The sequence below is a fragment of the Phyllobates terribilis genome, unplaced genomic scaffold, assembly GCF_046119375.1.
Source record: "Phyllobates terribilis strain yellow unplaced genomic scaffold, ASM4611937v1 Scaffold_1__5_contigs__length_1240528914, whole genome shotgun sequence".
Classification (NCBI taxonomy): Eukaryota; Metazoa; Chordata; class Amphibia; order Anura; family Dendrobatidae; genus Phyllobates; species Phyllobates terribilis.
Window position 1 is genome coordinate 209,451,745 of NW_027362761.1, and position 15,438 is coordinate 209,467,182.

Genomic DNA, 15,438 nt, shown 5'->3' on the forward strand with positions numbered 1-15,438 from the left:
AAGAGGGAGAAGGAAGGAAGAGGAGCGGAGAAGGCTCCAGGAACGAGGAATGAAGGGATCCCAGGGGTGCGGACGGGCGAGTCGCCACCGCACGCCCGAATCCACCTGCGTGGAGGGGTCAGGCCAAAGGGGGAGACCGGTCCCCGAACTAGTGGAGGCAGGAAACGACCCTCAGCTAGAAACCGGAGGATCTGACATTTTATGTGGCGCAGCCCCTTGCTCCACCCGCTAGGAAGGCACCACATAGGGTCAGGGAAACTGGCGCCAAGTTTACCAAGAGGAGGCTCGAGGCAGCCGGACAGAAGTGTTGGTAAGAAAGGCCAGACAAAGGACACACAAAGGGGGTCCTGTGAAGCGCTCCAAAGTTATCTGGGAGCTGTCTGAGCCCCTCACCTGGTGAGCACAGTACGACGTGGGCAGCCGTTACCTGCAGACGTGGTCTGGATAATAAGAACTGTGAGTAAAGGCCCTGAACTGCATCACTGACTCCGTGTCGTTACTGCTGCTGCCCTGCACCATCACCCCCATCCTCCGCATACACTGCCCTGAGGCTATACTCCTCCCGTGGGGAGTTATGCTACGCTCTGCTGCACCCACAACACCAGCCTTAGCGGTCTGCCCTGTAGCGGCGGTTCACTCTGACCGCAATCCACGGGTGGCGTAGTCGGACATTTAAACATCAAAACCACATAAATAGTTCCGCCACTGGTTTGACCGCCCTGAGCCACGGAACCGGATCGCCGCCACGAAGACTACAACCACCAGCATCCACCAAAAAGGGTCCGGCTCCGGGTGTCCCAAGGCCCAGGGGGTGCGTCAGAACATTTTCATCACCTTTCACAATCACCAATGGGACAAGGCAGGGATGTCCTCTGTCCCCTCTCTTATACATCCTAGTGACGGAGCACCTGCTCTCATCAATTCGCCATAACCCCAATATTAGGTGGATTGAGGTGGGAGGCACCGAGTACAAGTGCTCTCTATTTGCTGATGATGTCCTAGTATATATCACTCAATCACATATATCCATCCCTGCTGTTATGGCTGAAATAGATCACTTTGTTACATGGTAAAATTTTAAAATCAATGCAGCGAAGTCTGAGGCCCTCGATGTCTCCCTCCCTAAATCCATATAGGATTCCATCCAGTCCAACTTTCCCTTTGCCTGGCCCTCACAGGGTATCAAATACTTAGGAATTCCTATTCATAGAGACCTCTCCCATCTATGTTATCTTAATTTTGGGCCCTTTATTGAACAATTCCATACAGACCACGGTTGGCAAGTTAGAACTGTAAGATTCACTACGTGAACCACTGGTGTTTTGTGGAAAAGCACATGTACACCGCGTTCCAAATTATTATGCAAAAAGTGTTTAGGAGTGATAAGGGAAGAATTTGTTTGTTTGTCAGTTAAACTCATTGATGGTGATGTGTGTCAGGGCTCTTTATATCACTGTAAGCAATTGCAGACACCTGTGCTAATTAGTTTGGCAGGTGTGTCCAATGAAAGGCAAGACTACTTAAGAAGGCTCTCTCACATTATTAAGCAGCCTACATTTTCTGCCAAAATGGGAAAGAAAAAGGATGTGTCGGCTGCTGAGAAGCAACAAATTGTGGAGTGTTTAGGTCAAGGCATGACTACAATCAACATTGTGCGATGATCAGGATGAAGTGTCTTGGCAATCAAGAAGTATGTAGCTGATTCACAGTACACACATGTGCGTGCTGATAAGGGCAAATTGAGGACTCTTTCCTACAGGCAATTACGTCAGGTTGAAAGAGCAGCGGCAAAAAAGCCTTGTCATAGCAGCAGACAAGTTTTTGAAGCTGCTTGTGCCTCCAACGTCCCCCGAACAACAAGATGCAGGGTCCTTCAGAGGTTTGCAGCTGTGCATACGCCATCCTGTCGACCTCCTCTATCCACTTCACACAAGCAGAAACGGCTCCAGTGGGCCAAACATTACATGAAGACTGATTTCAAAACTGTTTTGTTCACGGATGAGTGCCGTGCAGCGCTCGATGGTCCAGATGAATGGAGTGGAGGATGGCTGGTTGATGGACACCCCACGCAAACACGGCTACAGCGCCAACAAGGAGGAGGTGGAGTAATGTTTTGGGCTGGAATCATGGGGAGAGAGATTGTCGGCCCCTTTAGGATCCCTGAAGGCGCTAAAGATGAACTCCATAATGTATGTGGATTTTCTCAAACAGCACTTCCTGCCATGGTTCAAGAAGAAGAACCGTGCATTTCACAGCAAGATCATTTTTCTGCATGATAATGCACCATCTCATGCTGCACATAAAACATCTGCATCTCTGGCTGATATGGGCATAAAAGGGGACAAACTTATGGTGTGACCCCCATGCTCCCCTGACCTCTACCCCATTCAGAACCTTTGGAGCATCATTAAAAGGAGTGTCTATGATGGCGGGAGGCAGTTCACATCTAAGCAACAGCTCTGGGAGGGTATTCTGTCCTCATGCAAAACAATTGAAGCAGAAACCATCCAAAACCTGACAAATTCAATGGACGAGAGAGTTCAGAAGCTCCTTTCGAACAAGGGGTCCTATGTGAAAATGTAACATCACCTAGAATAAAGTTTTGAGTTGAAAACTGTTTGATTTCAGTTTCTAACAACCTGCTAATGCTTATAATTTCAAAAATGACCATTTTTTTGGTCTTTATTAAAATGAAAAGGTTGATCGAAAAGTTTGGGGGATCTAAGAGTGTGGCAACCCAGTAGTCATGATTACTTCGAATTCTGACAATATGAGGGTCATGCTGCAGGTAGTGCAGCAAGAAGGCACTTATGTGTCTTGCGCATCTCGGAGCCCCAAAATTATTTTCCGGGCTAGATGCAGCTAAAAATTATTTTTCATTTTAAATCTGGTGAAGCTTATTATAGATGGCCTAATAGGATCAGTGCTGCACACTGCTACAAAGCCCAAATTATTTTCCAGTCAAGATACAGATAAACATGATTAGTAATTTGAAAGCTTAAAACGGTTGGTAGGGTGATTTTAACCAATCATCAAGCTTTTACTCTCCCCAGGATGACACAGGGGTAGAAAAGTCGTTTCGGATCCATGATTTGTTCATCTTTATGAACGTGAGTCTGTCTACATTATCAGTGGAGAGCCGCGTGCGCTTATCTGTCAGCACACCACCAGCAGCGCTGAACACACGTTCAGACAGAACGCTGGCTGCGGGGCATGACAAGATCTCCAAGGCGTAAGTGGCTAGCTCCGGCCATTTATCCAGATTGGAAGCCCAAAAAGAGCAAGGGTCCAGTGACACAGTCGTGGCTTCAATGTTTACTTGGAGATACTCCTGTACCATCGTCTCTAGGCGTTGACTATGTGTCAGACTTCTTGTCTCCTGTGGCCTTGCAAAGGATGGGCTAAAAAAGTGGTGAAATGATTCCGCAAAATTGATGTTACCAGCAGATACTGTGGTTCTGTTACTGTTTGAGTGCTGAACATTTGACGGTCCCCCGGTTGGCAATTTGGAACTGTGAGATTCACTACGTGCACCACTGGTATTTTGTGGAAAAGCACATGTAAGATTCTGCAACAGTCTCTGCTGATACTCCTGCATGCGTGCATCCCTTTCTATGGCAGGAATAATTTCTGCAAATTTACTTTTGTACCGGGGATCTAACAGTGTGGCAACCCAGTAGTCAGGATTATTTCTAATTCTCACAATTCGAGGGTAGTGCAGCAAGAAGGCACTCATGTGTGTTGCGCATCCAGGAGCACCAAGTCCCTGTTGTGTTGGTGGCGAGGTAACAATCATGCTTCCTTCCTCTGTCCTCTCCCCCCAACCTCGCACAACAGAAATGTGATCAAGGTCTCCCTCATCTGATGAGTCTTCCATCAGTTCGTCCTCCACTTCTTCCTGGGCTCCTGCACCTTCCTCACTAGTTTGGCTGCTACCATGCGCCCTGGTAAAATCATCTCCCCCACCCTCACATGCCTGCCGCCCTGGTGCTGCCGACCGTCTGGACCTTGCAGATGTTAGCCCTTCCGCATACAACTCCTCCTCCTCTACTTCCTCCACCTCCTCTTGTGCCACCACCTGACTCCGAATTCTGTTTAACATGTGCTCCAGCATGTAAATCACCGGAATAGTCATGCTGATAATGGCATCGTCAGCACTAAACATCTTCGTCGCCATTTCAAAACTGTGCAGAAGGGTGCATAGGTCCCTGATCTGAGACCACTCCTCCAGCGTGATTTGCCCCACCTCTGAATCTCGTTGGCCCAGGCTATACGTCAGAACGTATTGCACCAGGGCTTGTCGGTGCTGCCACAGTCGCTGCAACATGTGCAGAGTTGAATTCCACCGGGTAGGCACATCGCATTTTAGCCGGTGAAGTGGCAGGCCCAACGACTTCTGTAGAGATGTAAGTCGCTGAGCTGCGGGATGCGAACGGCGGAAGTGAGCACACAGCGACCGTGCCCTCTGCAGAAGGCCATCTAGTCTGGGATAGTGGGCTAAAAATTGCTGGACAACCAGGTTCAACACGTGAGCCATACAAGGCACGTGTGTGACATTGCCCCGGCGAAGGGCCGCACCCAGGTTTGCAGCATTGTCGCACACGGCCTTCCCTGGTTTCAGGTCCAGTGGAGACAACCATTCATGAAATTGGTTCTCCAGAGCTGACCACAACTCCTCAGCTGTGTGACTCACATTTCCCAGACATTTCAATGTAAAAACCGCCTGATGACGTTGAGCCCTACTGCCAGCATAGTAAGGAGGTGTGCAGGATCCCTTCTGCGCAGTTAGAAAGCTTGTGGCATGACCAGACAGGCTTTGGGTGCAGGTGGAAGACCGAGAGGAGGTTGAGGAGGCAGAAGCAGTGGAGGAAAAATGACATAAAGAGGATTGACGCACAACTCGTGGGGACGGCAAGACTTGGACAGCAGCCCCTTGTCCTGCTGTCACCATAGTTACCCAGTGCCCAGTCAGCGACATGTAACGCCCCTGTCCATGCCTACTCGTCCAAGTGTCTGTGGTGAAATGCACCCTGTCACACACAGAGTTTCTCAAAGAAGCGGTGATGTTGTGTGCGACATGCTGGTGGAGCGCAGGCACACCTTTCTTTGAGAAGTAGTGCCGACTGGGCATCTGGTACTGGGGCACTGCGACGGACATAAGGTCTCGAAAATCCTCTGTGTCCACCAGGCGGAAAGGCAGCATTTCTGTAGCCAAGAGCTTGCAGATGGTGAAATTCAACCTCTTAGCTTTCTCATGGCTAGGAGGAAATGGTCTTTTACTTGTCCACATCTGAGGGACCGAGGGCTGGCTATTGTGCTTAGACGGGGTTGATAAGGGTGTCCCCGGCAAACTGCCGGTCTGTGAGGAAGATGCAGGCGGACATGTTAGGTTGCCTTGATCCAAAGGTGGTGCTATCGATGTCGGACAGCGCTCAAGACCAGCTGGTGTTACCACCTCCAAAGAAAATGATGACCTGCCAATCACGCTGGCTGTTGCGGGTAAAGAGGTGGCAGGTCTGCGCCCCAAAACAGGTGTGACTGCTGTCCCCCCAGTCACAGAGGATGAAGAGGCCGCGGATGCACAAGATATGGCAGACGGTGGTTGGCCCGGCCGGCTAGACCGCATTGTAGCACACTGAGCTTCCCACTGCAACTTATGCTTCATGTCCATGTGCCGGTTCATGCATGAAGTACTCAAACTATGTATTTTTCGGCCTCTACTTAGCTTTTGCTGACAAATGTTACAGATAACACGAGTTGGGTCATCTTTATCGATCTGAAAAAATGCCCAGGCTATGCAAGGCTTAGCACCCATGCGACCTGAAGAGCCACCACGACTTGTGGTGAGAGGCAGAGTTGTGTTTGAGGATGCAGTTGTTGACGTGCTTCCAGTACTACGTCTCTGTCCAGGAAGGCGCAACCTGACCTCGTCGTCACTAGCATCTTCCTCCACCTCCTCTGCTGACCTCATCTCTTGGCTGACTGTGGGTTGACAGTAAGTGGGATCTCCGACCTCATCATCATCACCCTGTGCGTTATCACACCCGTCGTCCTCAGAGCCAACCTGTTCCTGCCCTGACAAAAAACTAAAGTTGTCGCTCCAATCAGGTATTTGAGTCTTATCATCGTCTTCCTCATTGTCTCCACCAACAGGAGTTACAGTTTGGGAATGAGGGTCTACATTATGGTCAGAACCTTCTGCGTCTGGTCCTGGATCCGACTCATAAAGATTCTGGGCATCAGTGCAGATCATTTCCTCGTCTGGATTCACAGAAGCGCTGGAGTCGACCTCTGATTCCCAGGCTATAGTATGAGTAAACAGCTCTGCAGACTCAACCATCTGTTCTACCTCATACTCAGACGGGCAGCTGAAGATTTGGGAGCTGTGAGGAAGCAAGTGCGATTTGGGTGACACCTTTGAGGACTGGAGTATTTGTGATGTTGAAGTTGATGTGGAGGAGAGCCCACTTAAAGGAGCACTTGATATCCGTTGAAGCACCTGCTGTTTTTGTGCCTCATCTGGAATTTGTAGCGATTGGCGTGGCCGTAAGAAAGGGATCTTATCACATTGTCCGCTAAAAGAAGTAGACATTTTAGTTTGGCTGGAAGATGGTCTTTCTTCTGCACCTACCCCACGGACACAACCTTTTTTCCCCTTCCCAACACGCCTATTCCCCTTTCCACCAGCAGCAGGCCTTTTTCCACTCATTTTGGTGGTTAACTAATTCACAACTCTGGAGTTGTTTGCACAAAAAAACAATGGATGGTAACCGAGCAGAGCTGAGTGGCCAAACTGTGGTATTAGGCCAAAACTATTGGCTGGGTTAGATGCAGAAAAAATTATTTTTAATTTGCAACCTGATGGAGGTCAGTATAGATGGACTAATAGACCAAGTCCCACACACCGCTAGAAGCCCAAATATTTTTTCAGAGCTAGATGCAGAAAAAAATTATTTTTAATTTGCAACCTGATGGAGGTCAGTATAGATGGACTAATAGACCAAGTCCCACACACCGCTAGAAGCCCAAATATTTTTTCAGAGCTAGATGCAGAAAAAAATTATATTCAATTTGCAACCTGCTGGAGGTCAGTATAGAAGGACTAATAGAACAAGTCCCACACACTGCTAGAAGCCCAAATATTTTTTCAGAGCTAAATGAAGAAAAAAATTATTTTTAATTTGCAACCTGATGGAGGTCAGTATAGATGGACTAATAGAACAAGTCCCACACGCTGCTAGAAGCCCAAATATTTTTTCAGAGATAAATGAAGAAAAAAATTATTTTTAATTTGCAACCTGATGGAGGTCAGTATAGATGGACTAATAGACCAAGTCCCACACACTGCTAGAAGCCCAAATATTTTTTCAGAGCTAGATGCAGAAAAAAATTATTTTTAATTTGCAACCTGATGGAGGTCAGTATAGATGGACTAATAGACCAAGTCCCACACACTGCTAGAAGCCCAAATATTTTTTCAGAGCTAGATGCAGAAAAAAATTATATTCAATTTGCAACCTGCTTGAGGTCAGTATAGAAGGACTAATAGAACAAGTCCCACACACTGCTAGAAGCCCAAATATTTTTTCAGAGCTAAATGAAGAAAAAAATTATTTTTAATTTGCAACCTGATGGAGGTCAGTATAGATGGACTAATAGACCAAGTCCCACACACTGCTAGAAGCCCAAATATTTTTTCAGAGCTAGATGCAGAAAAAAATTATATTCAGTTTGCAACCTGATGGAGGTCAGTATAGATGGACTAATAGAATGATGCTATGCCCAAAAGATTTTACTTCACTAGGTGCAGTAAAAAAATTGGTATTCTATACACAGGTGGTATATCTTGCAACACAGATAGGCTACTCCACTGACTAACACACTCTGCAATAGGCCAAAAAGGATTAGCTTTGCTAGATTCAGCCAAATGCTGTGAAAAAAACTTGCACAGCACTGGCACAGACCTGCCTGGCAAAAACTGATAGGAACTGATGTAACCTAGTCCTGAAAAGGACTCCAATTACAATTAGTCTTTACTCCCACAATCTATCTATTTAAGAGCACAGACCTGCCTGATAAAAGTCGTAGGAAATGCTGTAACCTAGTCCTTAAAAGGACTGCAATCACAACTATTCCCTACTCCCAAGCTATCTGTATATTTGTGCGAAAATTGGCTTGAAATTAACAAGGTATAGCGCACACAGCAACAGCGGTGCCGTCTAACACGCAGCTGCAGCAGTGAGAAAATGGTGGCGACGGGGAAAATGGCTTGGTCTTATAGGGCAAGGACATGTGACATACACTGCCAATGACACATGCCCTTGCTTGTGTGAAAAAAAGCACTTCGCTCCGTGTGTGCGCTGCTGATAGGCTGACAGATTGCACCTCCCCACTGCAAATGCGGGAAAGAGAAAAAAAAATGGAGATCTTCATTGTTCCTGCAGAGATCCATCCCCTGCCCCTCCCCCCACCCCGCTGTACACTCAAACTGCGTATTAACATTAATTTTCATCATTACTGAGAAAAAATCCAGTTATGATTTTGGTGCACGAACAGTTATCGAACATAACCTCGAACAGCCGAATTTTTCTCAAATTGTTCGTGTTCGCCGACCGGCTCGAACACCGCCCAAAACAGCTCGAATTTGAGATTGGCGAACAGTTCGAGTAGAACAACGCTCATCTCTATATACAGCTCATCTACTGCAGAATATTATAATATACAGCTCACCTGCTGCAGAATATTATAATATACACCTCATCTATTGCAGAATATTGTAATATACAGCTCATCTACTGCAGAATATTATAATATACAGCTCACCTGCTGCAGAATATTATAATATACAGCTCACCTGCTGTAGAAGATTATAATATACAGGTCACCTACTGCAGAATATTATAATATACAGTTCACCTGCTGCAGAATATTATAATACACAGCTCACGTACTGCAGAATATTATAATATACAGCTCATCTACTGCAGAATATTATAATATACAGCTCACCTGCTGCAGAATATTATAATATACAGCTCACCTGCTGTAGAAGATTATAATATACAGGTCACCTACTGCAGAATATTATAATATACAGTTCACCTGCTGCAGAATATTATAATATACAGCTCACGTACTGCAGAATATTATAATATATAGCTCATCTACTGCAGAATATTATAATATACAGCTCATCTACTGCACAATATTATAATATACAGCTCACCTGCTGCAGAATATTATAATATACAGCTCACCTGCTTCAGAATATTATAATACACAGCTCATCTACTGCAGAATATTATAATATACAGCTCACCTGCTGCAGAATATTATAATTTACAGCTCACCTACTGCAGAATATTATAATATACAGCTCATCTACTGCAGAATATTATAATATACAGCTCATCTACTGCAGAAAATTATAATATACAGCTCACCTGCTGCAGAATATTATAATATACACCTCATCTATTGCAGAATATTGTAATATACAGCTCATCTACTGCAGAATATTATAATATACAGCTCACCTGCTGCAGAATATTATAATATACAGCTCATCTACTGCAGAATAATATAATATACATCTCATCTACTGCAGAATATTATAATATACAGCTCATCTACTGCAGAATATTATAATATACACCTCATCTACTGCAGAATATTGTAATATACAGCTCATCTACTGCAGAATATTATAATATACAGCTCACCTGCTGCAGAATATTATAATATACAGCTCATCTACTGCAGAATAATATAATATACATCTCATCTACTGCAAAATATTATAATATGCAGCTCACCTGCTGCAAGAAATTATGATATCCAGCTTATCTACTGCAGAATAATATAATATACATCTTATCTATAGAGATGAGCGTTGTTCTACTCGAACTGTTCGCCAATCTCAAATTCGAGCTGTTTTGGGCGGTGTTCGAGCCGGTCGGCGAACACGAACAATTTGAGAAAAATTCGGCTGTTCGAGGTTATGTTCGATAACTGTTCGTGCACCAAAATCATAACTGGATTTTTTCTCAGTAATGATGAAAATTAATGTTAATACGCAGTTTGAGTGTACAGCGGGGCGGGGGGAGGGGCAGGGGATGGATCTCTGCAGGAACAATGAAGATCTCCATTTTTTTTTCTCTTTCCCGCATTTGCAGTGAGGAGGTGCAATCTGTCAGCCTATCAGCAGCGCACACACGGAGCGAAGTGCTTTTTTTCACACAAGCAAGGGCATGTGTGATTGGCAGTGTATGTCACATGTCCTTGCCCTATAAGACCAAGCCATTTTCCCCGTCGCCACCATTTTCTCACTGCTGCAGCTGCGTGTTAGACGGCACCGCTGTTGCTGTGTGCGCTATACCTTGTTAATTTCAAGCCAATTTTCGCACAAATATACAGATAGCTTGGGAGTAGGGAATAGTTGTGATTGCAGTCCTTTTAAGGACTAGGTTACAGCATTTCCTACGACTTTTATCAGGCAGGTCTGTGCTCTTAAATAGATAGATTGTGGGAGTAAAGACTAATTGTAATTGGAGTCCTTTTCAGGACTAGGTTACATCAGTTCCTATCAGTTTTTGCCAGGCAGGTCTGTGCCAGTGCTGTGCAAGTTTTTTTCACAGCATTTGGCTGAATCTAGCAAAGCTAATCCTTTTTGGCCTATTGCAGAGTGTGTTAGTCAGTGGAGTAGCCTATCTGTGTTGCAAGATATACCACCTGTGTATAGAATACCAATTTTTTTACTGCACCTAGTGAAGTAAAATCTTTTGGGCATAGCATCATTCTATTAGTCCATCTATACTGACCTCCATCAGGTTGCAAACTGAATATAATTTTTTTCTGCATCTAGCTCTGAAAAAATATTTGGGCTTCTAGCAGTGTGTGGGACTTGGTCTATTAGTCCATCTATACTGACCTCCATCAGGTTGCAAATTAAAAATAATTTTTTTCTTCATTTAGCTCTGAAAAAATATTTGGGCTTCTAGCAGTGTGTGGGACTTGTTCTATTAGTCCTTCTATACTGACCTCCAGCAGGTTGCAAATTGAATATAATTTTTTTCTGCATCTAGCTCTGAAAAAATATTTGGGCTTCTAGCGGTGTGTGGGACTTGGTCTATTAGTCCATCTATACTGACCTCCATCAGGTTGCAAATTAAAAATAATTTTTTTCTGCATCTAGCTCTGAAAAAATATTTGGGCTTCTAGCAGTGTGTGGGACTTGGTCTATTAGTCCATCTATACTGACCTCCATCAGGTTGCAAATTAAAAATAATTTTTTTCTGCATCTAGCTCTGAAAAAATATTTGGGCTTCTAGCAGTGTGTGGGACTTGGTCTATTAGTCCATCTATACTGACCTCCATCAGGTTGCAAATTAAAAATAATTTTTTTCTGCATCTAGCTCTGAAAAAATATTTGGGCTTCTAGCGGTGTGTGGGACTTGGTCTATTAGTCCATCTATACTGACCTCCATCAGGTTGCAAATTAAAAATAATTTTTTTCTGCATCTAGCTCTGAAAAAATATTTGGGCTTCTAGCGGTGTGTGGGACTTGGTCTATTAGTCCATCTATACTGACCTCCATCAGGTTGCAAATTAAAAATAATTTTTTCTGCATCTAACCCAGCCAATAGTTTTGGCCTAATACCACAGTTTGGCCACTCAGCTCTGCTCGGTTACCATCCATTGTTTTCTTGTGCAAACAACTCCAGAGTTGTGAATTAGTTAACCACCAAAATGAGTGGAAAAAGGCCTGCTGCTGGTGGAAAGGGGAATAGGCGTGTTGGGAAGGGGAAAAAAGGTTGTGTCCGTGGGGTAGGTGCAGAAGAAAGACCATCTTCCAGCCAAACTAAAATGTCTACTTCTTTTAGCGGACAATGTGATAAGATCCCTTTCTTACGGCCACGCCAATCGCTACAAATTCCAGATGAGGCACAAAAACAGCAGGTGCTTCAACGGATATCAAGTGCTCCTTTAAGTGGGCTCTCCTCCACATCAACTTCAACATCACAAATACTCCAGTCCTCAAAGGTGTCACCCAAATCGCACTTGCTTCCTCACAGCTCCCAAATCTCCAGCTGCCCGTCTGAGTATGAGGTAGAACAGATGGTTGAGTCTGCAGAGCTGTTTACTCATACTATAGCCTGGGAATCAGAGGTCGACTCCAGCGCTTCTGTGAATCCAGACGAGGAAATGATCTGCACTGATGCCCAGAATCTTTATGAGTCGGATCCAGGACCAGACGCAGAAGGTTCTGACCATAATGTAGACCCTCATTCCCAAACTGTAACTCCTGTTGGTGGAGACAATGAGGAAGACGATGATAAGACTCAAATACCTGATTGGAGCGACAACTTTAGTTTTTTGTCAGGGCAGGAACAGGTTGGCTCTGAGGACGACGGGTGTGATAACGCACAGGGTGATGATGATGAGGTCGGAGATCCCACTTACTGTCAACCCACAGTCAGCCAAGAGATGAGGTCAGCAGAGGAGGTGGAGGAAGATGCTAGTGACGACGAGATCAGGTTGCGCCTTCCTGGACAGAGACGTAGTACTGGAAGCACGTCAACAACTGCATCCTCAAACACAACTCTGCCTCTCACCACAAGTCGTGGTGGCTCTTCAGGTCGCATGGGTGCTAAGCCTTGCATAGCCTGGGCATTTTTTCAGATCGATAAAGATGACCCAACTCGTGTTATCTGTAACATTTGTCAGCAAAAGCTAAGTAGAGGCCGAAAAATACATAGTTTGAGTACTTCATGCATGAACCGGCACATGGACATGAAGCATAAGTTGCAGTGGGAAGCTCAGTGTGCTACAATGCGGTCTAGCCGGCCGGGCCAACCACCGTCTGCCATATCTTGTGCATCCGCGGCCTCTTCATCCTCTGTGACTGGGGGGACAGCAGTCACACCTGTTTTGGGGCGCAGACCTGCCACCTCTTTACCCGCAACAGCCAGCGTGATTGGCAGGTCATCATTTTCTTTGGAGGTGGTAACACCAGCTGGTCTTGAGCGCTGTCCGACATCGATAGCACCACCTTTGGATCAAGGCAACCTAACATGTCCGCCTGCATCTTCCTCACAGACCGGCAGTTTGCCGGGGACACCCTTATCAACCCCGTCTAAGCACAATAGCCAGCCCTCGGTCCCTCAGATGTGGACAAGTAAAAGACCATTTCCTCCTAGCCATGAGAAAGCTAAGAGGTTGAATTTCACCATCTGCAAGCTCTTGGCTACAGAAATGCTGCCTTTCCGCCTGGTGGACACAGAGGATTTTCGAGACCTTATGTCCGTCGCAGTGCCCCAGTACCAGATGCCCAGTCGGCACTACTTCTCAAAGAAAGGTGTGCCTGCGCTCCACCAGCATGTCGCACACAACATCACCGCTTCTTTGAGAAACTCTGTGTGTGACAGGGTGCATTTCACCACAGACACTTGGACGAGTAGGCATGGACAGGGGCGTTACATGTCGCTGACTGGGCACTGGGTAACTATGGTGACAGCAGGACAAGGGGCTGCTGTCCAAGTCTTGCCGTCCCCACGAGTTGTGCGTCAATCCTCTTTATGTCATTTTTCCTCCACTGCTTCTGCCTCCTCAACCTCCTCTCGGTCTTCCACCTGCACCCAAAGCCTGTCTGGTCATGCCACAAGCTTTCTAACTGCGCAGAAGGGATCCTGCACACCTCCTTACTATGCTGGCAGTAGGGCTCAACGTCATCAGGCGGTTTTTACATTGAAATGTCTGGGAAATGTGAGTCACACAGCTGAGGAGTTGTGGTCAGCTCTGGAGAACCAATTTCATGAATGGTTGTCTCCACTGGACCTGAAACCAGGGAAGGCCGTGTGCGACAATGCTGCAAACCTGGGTGCGGCCCTTCGCCGGGGCAATGTCACACACGTGCCTTGTATGGCTCACGTGTTGAACCTGGTTGTCCAGCAATTTTTAGCCCACTATCCCAGACTAGATGGCCTTCTGCAGAGGGCACGGTCGCTGTGTGCTCACTTCCGCCGTTCGCATCCCGCAGCTCAGCGACTTACATCTCTACAGAAGTCGTTGGGCCTGCCACTTCACCGGCTAAAATGCGATGTGCCTACCCGGTGGAATTCAACTCTGCACATGTTGCAGCGACTGTGGCAGCACCGACAAGCCCTGGTGCAATACGTTCTGACGTATAGCCTGGGCCAACGAGATTCAGAGGTGGGGCAAATCACGCTGGAGGAGTGGTCTCAGATCAGGGACCTATGCACCCTTCTGCACAGTTTTGAAATGGCGACGAAGATGTTTAGTGCTGACGATGCCATTATCAGCATGACTATTCCGGTGATTTACATGCTGGAGCACATGTTAAACAGAATTCAGAGTCAGGTGGTGGCACAAGAGGAGGTGGAGGAAGTAGAGGAGGAGGAGTTGTATGCGGAAGGGCTAACATCTGCAAGGTCCAGACGGTCGGCAGCACCAGGGCGGCAGGCATGTGAGGGTGGGGGAGATGATTTTACCAGGGCGCATGGTAGCAGCCAAACTAGTGAGGAAGGTGCAGGAGCCCAGGAAGAAGTGGAGGACGAACTGATGGAAGACTCATCAGATGAGGGAGACCTTGATCACATTTCTGTTGTGCGAGGTTGGGGGGAGAGGACAGAGGAAGGAAGCATGATTGTTACCTCGCCACCAACACAACAGGGACTTGGTGCTCCTGGATGCGCAACACACATGAGTGCCTTCTTGCTGCACTACTTGCAACATGACCCTCGAATTGTGAGAATTAGAAATAATCCTGACTACTGGGTTGCCACACTGTTAGATCCCCGGTACAAAAGTAAATTTGCAGAAATTATTCCTGCCATAGAAAGGGATGCACGCATGCAGGAGTATCAGCAGAGACTGTTGCAGAATCTTACATGTGCTTTTCCACAAAACACCAGTGGTTCACGTAGTGAATCTTACAGTTCTAACTTGCCAACCGTGGTCTGTATGGAATTGTTCAATAAAGGGCCCAAAATTAAGATAACATAGATGGGAGAGGTCTCTATGAATAGGAATTCCTAAGTATTTGATACCCTGTGAGGGCCAGGCAAAGGGAAAGTTGGACTGGATGGAATCCTATATGGATTTAGGGAGGGAGACATCGAGGGCCTCAGACTTCGCTGCATTGATTTTAAAATTTTACCATGTAACAAAGTGATCTATTTCAGCCATAACAGCAGGGATGGATATATGTGATTGAGTGATATATACTAGGACATCATCAGCAAATAGAGAGCACTTGTACTCGGTGCCTCCCACCTCAATCCACCTAATATTGGGGTTATGGCGAATTGATGAGAGCAGGTGCTCCGTCACTAGGATGTATAAGAGAGGGGACAGAGGACATCCCTGCCTTGTCCCATTGGTGATTGTGAAAGGTGATGAAAATGTTCTGACGCACCC